The sequence below is a fragment of the Acipenser ruthenus genome, chromosome 44 (assembly GCF_902713425.1).
Source record: "Acipenser ruthenus chromosome 44, fAciRut3.2 maternal haplotype, whole genome shotgun sequence".
Taxonomy (NCBI): Eukaryota; Metazoa; Chordata; class Actinopteri; order Acipenseriformes; family Acipenseridae; genus Acipenser; species Acipenser ruthenus.
In genome coordinates this window covers 7,077,199-7,085,763 of record NC_081232.1, presented here as the reverse complement: position 1 = coordinate 7,085,763, position 8,565 = coordinate 7,077,199, and positions in this window count along the sequence as shown.

Here is an 8,565-nt window from a genome sequence, read left to right as displayed (position 1 = left end):
TGTAATTGCATAGAGCAGAGCCATCAATGAAATAATCCGAGGTGCGTAAACTGGACGAACTGGCGAAAGAATTTAGCTCTGATACAATGTTGCATTCACTGACCTCAAAGCGGTGGCAGACAGAGAGACGTGCGGAGACAAAGAATAATGAACAGAAAAATATTTCGTAGACGGAAAAATCTCTGATATTTTCAATAGGATATTATTTGTGACTTCTAGATCATGAAGCCATGGTAATGCAACTGTCATAGTCTATACTTTGCATACCTAAATCGCCCCTAATATGTTTGAAAACATGATAGTAGCTATAGCTATAATTTAGAAAGAAGTTTTACCCCATCTTTTTTTTTTTTTTTACTGATACTTCATCATGATGGTGCGCTGCGTGCGCTGACTTCATTATTATTTCGGTATGTTGATTTTGACATAAATGTGGGCCGGTGGACCCGAACTTCCCGGTCCGATTTTTGGTCCCAGTCGCCCCTGCCTACAGGAATTACTGAATTTATCCTGAAATCATGTGAATCACTGCAATTTAACACAGGTGGAGGCCACTTAACTTGGTGTGTGATTTTGAAAGCGATTGGATACACCTGAGCTAATTTAGGATTGCTTTTACAAGGGGGGTGGACACTTATCCAACCAAGCTATTTCAGTTTTTATTTTTAATTAATTTTCTACAAATGTCTACAATATTTTTTTCACTTGGAAGTTGTGGGGTAGGATGTAAAAAAAAAACTATTTTAATGCATTTTAATTCCAGGCTATAAGGCAACAAAAGGTGACAATTTTGAAAGGGGGTGCTATAGGCACTGTACAGTGCTTCCCGCAGGCAGGAGTTTCTCACAGGTCAGGGGCGTAGCTAGGATTAGATTTTTACTGAGGCAAAAAAAAAAAGTTGAACAAACCTCTTGTAGATCCTGTTGATGTTATACAGGTAAAAGTTATCATCTTATAAAGCCTGGAGACTGTTCATGCACACTGCAAAGCAATATGAAGTCCCTTGGATGATGGTGTTAATGTTAAAATGTGATGACCCACATTATTTCAAATATTAAAACTAATTGTCTTCCAGCAAAACCACAGCAACCTAAATTAACCATATTGACACTGTCAGAAATATGTGATTTTAAAAGGACAAGAATATAACATCAATATTAATAAGTAGATGGGTTCATACCTTTATTGACTTGCATTTGGTTCACTGCTACTTGAGTTGCCTTACACTGCTGGGACTGGTAACTGCTGCTGACTGGTAAGACTGGTGCTGATACTGCTGTGACTGGTGCTTGCACTGCTGGGACTGGTGCTGACATGCGGGGGCTGGTGCTGACACTGCTGGGACTGGTGCTGACACAGTGACTGGTGCTGACACAGTGACTGGTGCTGACACTGCTGGGACTGGTGCTGACACAGTGACTGGTGCTGACACTGCTGGGACTGGTGCTGACACTGCTGGGACTGGTGCTGACACAGTGACTGGTGCTGACACTGCTGGGGCTGGTGCTGACACTGCTGGGACTGGTGCTGACACTGCTGGGGCTGGTGCTTGCACTGCTGGGACTGGTGCTGACATGCTGGGGCTGGTGCTGACACTGTGACTGGTGCTGACACTGCTGGGACTGGTGCTGACACTGCTGGGACTGGTGCTGACACAGTGACTGGTGCTGACACAGTGACTGGTGCTGACACTGCTGGGACTGGTGCTGACACAGTGACTGGTGCTGACACTGCTGGGGCTGGTGCTGACACTGTGACTGGTGCTGACACTGCTGGGACTGGTGCTGACACAGTGACTGGTGCTGACACAGTGACTGGTGCTGACACTGCTGGGACTGGTGCTGACACAGTGACTGGTGCTGACACTGCTGGGGCTGGTGCTGACACTGTGACTGGTGCTGACACTGCTGGGGCTGGTGCTGACACTGCTGGGACTGGTGCTGACACTGCTGGGACTGGTGCTCACACAGTGACTGGTGCTGACACTGCTGGGACTGGTGCTGACACTGCTGGGACTGGTGCTGACACAGTGACTGGTGCTGACACAGTGACTGGTGCTGACACTGCTGGGGCTGGTGCTTGCACTGCTGGGACTGGTGCTGACATGCTGGGGCTGGTGCTGACACTGTAACTGGTGCTGACACTGCTGGGGCTGGTGCTGACACTGCTGGGACTGGTGCTGACACAGTGACTGGTGCTGACACAGTGACTGGTGCTGACACTGCTGGGACTGGTGCTGACACAGTGACTGGTGCTGACACTGCTGGGGCTGGTGCTGACACAGTGACTGATGCTGACACAGTGACTGGTGCTGACACTGCTGGGACTGGTGCTGACATGCTGGGGCTGGTGCTGACACTGTGACTGGTGCTGACACTGCTGGGACTGGTGCTGACACTGCTGGGACTGTGCTGACACAGTGACTGGTGCTGACACAGTGACTGGTGCTGACACTGCTGGGGCTGGTGCTTGCACTGCTGGGACTGGTGCTGACATGCTGGGGCTGGTGCTGACACTGTGACTGGTGCTGACACTGCTGGGGCTGGTGCTTGCACTGCTGGGACTGGTGCTGACACTGCTGGGGCTGGTGCTGACACTAGGACTGGTGCTGACACTGCTGGGGCTGGTGCTGACACAGTGACTGGTGCTGACACTGCTGGGACTGGTGCTGACACTGCTGGGACTGGTGCTGACACAGTGACTGGTGCTGACACAGTGACTGGTGCTGACACTGCTGGGGCTGGTGCTTGCACTGCTGGGACTGGTGCTGACATGCTGGGGCTGGTGCTGACACTGTGACTGGTGCTGACACTGCTGGGGCTGGTGCTTGCACTGCTGGGACTGGTGCTGACACTGCTGGGGCTGGTGCTGACACTAGGACTGGTGCTGACACTGCTGGGGCTGGTGCTGACACAGTGACTGGTGCTGACACTGCTGGGACTGGTGCTGACACTGCTGGGACTGGTGTTGACACTGCTGGGGCTGGTGCTTGCACTGCTGGGACTGGTGCTGACACTGTGACTGGTGCTGACACTGCTGGGGCTGGTGCTTGCACTGCTGGGACTGGTGCTGACACTGTGACTGGTGCTGACACTGCTGGGGCTGGTGCTTGCACTGCTGGGACTGGTGCTGACACTGCTGGGGCTGGTGCTGACACTAGGACTGGTGCTGACACTGCTGGGGCTGGTGCTGACACAGTGACTGGTGCTGACACTGCTGGGACTGGTGCTGACACTGCTGGGGCTGGTGCTTGCACTGCTGGGACTGGTGCTGACACTGTGACTGGTGCTGACACTGCTGGGGCTGGTGCTTGCACTGCTGGGACTGGTGCTGACATGCTGGGGCTGGTGCTGACACTGTGACTGGTGCTGACACTGCTGGGGCTGGTGCTTGCACTGCTGGGACTGGTGCTGACACTGCTGGGGCTGGTGCTTGCACTGCTGGGACTGGTGCTGACACTGCTGGGACTGGTGCTGACACAGTGACTGGTGCTGACACTGTGACTTTTGCTGACACTGCTGGGACTGGTGCTGACACTGCTGGGACTGGTGCTGACACAGTGACTGGTGCTGACACAGTGACTGGTGCTGACACTGCTGGGACTGGTGCTGACACTGCTGGGGCTGGTGCTGACACTGCTGGGACTGGTGCTGACACTGCTGGGGCTGGTGCTGACACAGTGACTGGTGCTGACACTGCTGGGACTGGTGCTGATACTGGTGCTGACATTGACTTGTGCTGACACTGGGACTGGTGCTGACACTGCTGGGGCTGGTGTTGATACTGTGACTGGTGCTTACACTGGGATTGGTACTGACACTGGTGGGACTGGTGCTGACACTGCTGGAGCTGGTGCTTGCACTGCTGGAACTGGTGCTTGCACACTGGGACTGGTGCTGACACTGCTGGGGCTGGTGCTGACACAGTGACTGGTACTGACACAGTGACTGGTAATGACACTGCTGGGACTGGTGCTGACACAGTGACTGGTGCTGACACTGCTGGGGCTGGTGCTGACACAGTGACTGGTGCTTGCACTGCTGGGACTGGTGCTGACACTGCTGGGACTGGTGCTGACACTGCTGGGGCTGGTGCTTGCACTGCTGGGACTGGTGCTGACATGCTGGGTCTGGTGCTGACACTGTGACTGGTGCTGACACTGCTGGGGCTGGTGCTTGCACTGCTGGGACTGGTGCTGACACTGCTGGGACTGGTGCTTGCACTGCTGGGGCTGGTGCTTGCACTGCTGTGACTGGTGCTGACACTGCTGGGACTGGTGCTGACACAGTGACTGGTGCTGACACTGGGATTGGTACTGACACTGGTGGGACTGGTGCTGACACTGCTGGAGCTGGTGCTTGCACTGCTGGAACTGGTGCTTGCACACTGGGACTGGTGCTGACACTGCTGGGGCTGGTGCTGACACTGGGACTGGTGCTGACACTGCTGGGGCTGGTGCTGACACTGGGACTGGTGCTGACACTGGTGGGACTGGTGCTGACACTGTGACTGGTGCTGACACTGCTGGGACTGGTGCTGACACTGCTGGGACTGGTGCTGACACTGTGACTGGTGCTGACACTGCTGGAACTGGTGCTGACACTGCTGGGACTGGTGCTGATTGGTGCTGATACTGGTGCTGACATTGACTTGTGCTGACACTGGGACTGGTGCTGACACTGCTGGGGCTGGTGTTGATACAGTGACTGGTGCTTACACTGGGATTGGTACTGACACTGGTGGGACTGGTGCTGACACTGCTGGAGCTGGTGCTTGCACTGCTGGAACTGGTGCTTGCACACTGGGACTGGTGCTGACACTGCTGGGGCTGGTGCTGACACTGGGACTGGTGCTGACACAGTGACTGGTGCTGACACTGCTGGGGCTGGTGCTGACACTGCTGGGGCTGGTGCTGACACTAGGACTGGTGCTGACACTGGGACTGGTGCTGATTGGTGCTGACACTGGTGCTGACATTGACTGGTGCTGACATGCTGGGGCTGGTGCTGACACTGACTGGTGCTTGCACTGCTGGGACTGTTGCTGACACTGTGACTGGTGGAAAAGGAGAGCCCAACTTTCAAGAAATATTCAGTTATTTATCAAACGGGAAATACCCAGATGCACTTAAAGGGAACAGTGGAAGAAAGGCTAATTTTCAGAGACAGTGCCAGCGTTTTTTCATTACAGGTGGCTAACTAATGTACAAACAATAGGTACACAAAAAAACGACAAAGGTGAGCCACAAAATAGACACATTCTATCAGTATGTACAACAGTATGTTACTATTTGTTATAATATTAATTAAACTTTTTTTGTATATTAAAAAAAATTGTTTTAAACAAGTCAACATATTCAAAACATGCTGTATAGCGAAAAAAATGTGCAATCCCTCGAGAATGATTGTTGTTTTTGAAGCAAAGGAACTCAAACCAGTATGCTTGAAAGAAGGTATCCATTAGCTATAGATTCCAATTTACTGTATTCGTCTGTGTGTGCGTGTGCATGTGTGTGCGCGTGCGTGTGTGTGTGCGTGTGTGCGTGTGCGTGCGTGCGTGCGTGCGTGCGCGTGCGTGTGTGCGTGCGTGTGCGTGTTTCTGTATGTAGTATTGTTTTTTGTGTGTATAGTTAAGTTTGGTAATTTTTATTTTTTATTTGTTTTGTATTTCAACTCCGTATTTTGAGATGCAGTGCATTTGTACGGTTACACTTTATATTAGTACATTGTTATCTTAGGTAATTCAGTTCGCTTTAGCTGAAAAACCTTTTGGAAAACACAAATGTAAAACCATAACTGTAAAAAGCCATAACTGTATATAATGGCTGTTCGTGCACAATATTTGTATGACTCTACAGTACTTTGACAAGGTATTCACCAATAATAATAATAATAATAATAATAATAATAATAATAATAATAATAATGTGATTTTTTCCACCTCTGAACGCTAGATCTCCTTTGAACGTTTACACAGTTTCTCACTCAATTCTAATATTCTTTTGTCAGTATAAATCGACGATAGGAAGTAGTACAGTACTTCAGGCAGGGGAAACCGGTCGCAGAGGTCCCGGTGCTGCCCAGCGCACAAGCCGGGTCGCTGTAAATGCAAATACACAGCCACTATGCTGTAATAAAACGCTATGCTATGACAGTCCAGTTAAAGAGACGAGAAAAAAAAACACATACAGCCAGCTATCCCGGTTTAGATACACATTTTAATGTCATCATATTAACAGGTTCTTGGATTTTTGCTGTGCTGGCGTTAAAACCACCTGCGTAGATTTAGCTAGGGACGGTAGGGACATGTCCCTACCAATGTCAAGGGACCGTTGAATTGTCCCTACCAATAATTTTGATAAATCTGAAACGTCTTTTGTCTAGTCATTTTATCCGCTCCACAAAGGGTTAACGCTCTCAAGCTCCACTCGTTACTCCTCCCGCCTCCAAAAAAACGCTAATTTGATTGGTTTAGGCCCTTCCATAATGCATCACTGTAACACGGACTCAGTGCGCGGCTGACGTTTGGGATCAAGCAGAGTGTGTTGTTTTCATTGAAGTGTGAAAGGTAATTCTCCGGGTTTAAAATAAAATAAAAATTCTAGTCATTCTTAAACGGTGTATATTGTGTCACAATTTTCACATTTACTTAAAAAATAAGAATAAATATAATCAGTTTAATTCGATATTTGTGTTTGTTGGTTAATGAGTTGTCGCATTATTTCTATCCTCCTCCTTCCTCCCTTTGTAACTAACTTACTCCTTGCTTGATATTTTTGTATCGTGTGTGTAAAAAGCGAACACGAACAGTATGTATGTATTTGATTGAATGGACAGTGTGACTATCCAGGAGACTAAATAAATGCACTATATTATATAGGCAGTAATAAAAATATATATATATTAAAAAGTCAAATTAAACGGGGGGGCCGACAGATATGCAAATAAATTTCAGTGGGGCGTGAGTTAAAAAAGGTTGAGACCCGCTGGCTTAGGCTGGACTCTGGAAAGACGCTCATCTGAAGTTGCCGCTTGCCGGTCAGTCTGATATGATTGTGAGTCACTGACTGAATGAAAGCCAGGTACCGCGGCTGAAGGTATTGTCAGCTCGTCAGCAACATAGTTTGAGAGAATAAACTTACCGACCTACCTACCTACCTATTACGTTAGCGACCCATTGCTAGCTGCTAACCCCACGTCCTTGGTGACTAGCTAGCTTGTTTCACAGCTAAATCATTATGTGTGTGAGTGTGAGTGTGCGTGAGCATGTTTTGATATCGTCATCCAACTAACGTTAGCTAATCACTTCAATTTGGCTTTAGGTGACAAAAGCATAACAGCAACCAAAAAAAGAAAGATGGACATAAGGAAGTTTTTTTTTACAAAAAGTCAAAGTGTAAGTAGGAAGATGTTATTAAAGTAATAAACACAATTGATAATGATTCTCATAGCAAATGATAAAATAATTTACTAATGAAGTTAGCAGAGTCATACTTTCTCTCTAAACAGCATGCATCAATTTATCATTTTATCAGGCGAGTGAAGCAGTGCAGCCTGGTAAAAGCAGTACAGAGGCAGGTGGAGCAACAGGGTCGCAGGTGAGGTCTGTAATGGCTTAGTGATTATAACAGTGAAAGTGTTACTCAGTTTTGAGATATATTATTGTTTGAGGCACATTGTGATATGATAGTAGGCTAATGCTGTATAGTAATACTCAGCAAATAAAGTTAGCATAGCCATATATTTTCTCTTTATATGACATGCATCAGTTTATTATTTTATCAGGTGAATGAAGCAATGCACCCAGGTACGAGCAGCAGCAGAGACACAGGAGAGTCAGGCAGAGCATGTGAGCGTGCATGTGCTCATGCTTGTAGTGGCAGGGGTATTGGTAGCTTACAGTAAGGCTGGGATAGGTTATAATTCAGGTTATTAGTAATTCTATAGCAGGGATGTCAAACCAGCTTCCAGGAGGGCCACTTTATCATAGTGTTTTAAGTGTATACCAGCCAACTTCATGTCAATCAGATTGTCCTCGATTCATTCATTTCAAGCCACCAGAAGTGACAATTTAACAGCTGTCTCCTAAAAAATGTCTTCCCGGGGGGGCATTCCCCCGAACCCCCCTAGCGACCGTGACTCCGCCCCCCCAAAAAATTGTGTCCCCACCAATGTTCAAACCAAACCTACGCACTTGGTTAAAACATTCTACATGGAGAGAAAAAAAAGATTTATCAAAACGTATTGCAGCTAAACATCACATTGCACAGGGGAAAAACAACAATATAAATGATCAATTCACTTACATTGATTCTTACCAAGAGTTTGCTTCGCTAGAAAGAAATGTGTAATTGGTTGTTTTTTTCTCCGTTTCATGTTGGTGCTGCACTGTAAACCACAGTACAGAGTAACTTGGGAAAGTGACTAATAAGAAACGTCTTTGTGGAGCGAATTTTACATACCCCAGTGTCTGTACAGCCCGAGATATGTGAAGAAATAAAAAATCGTGTCAGCACCAGTCACAGCAGTGTCAGCACCAGTCACTGTGTCAGCACCACTATATATA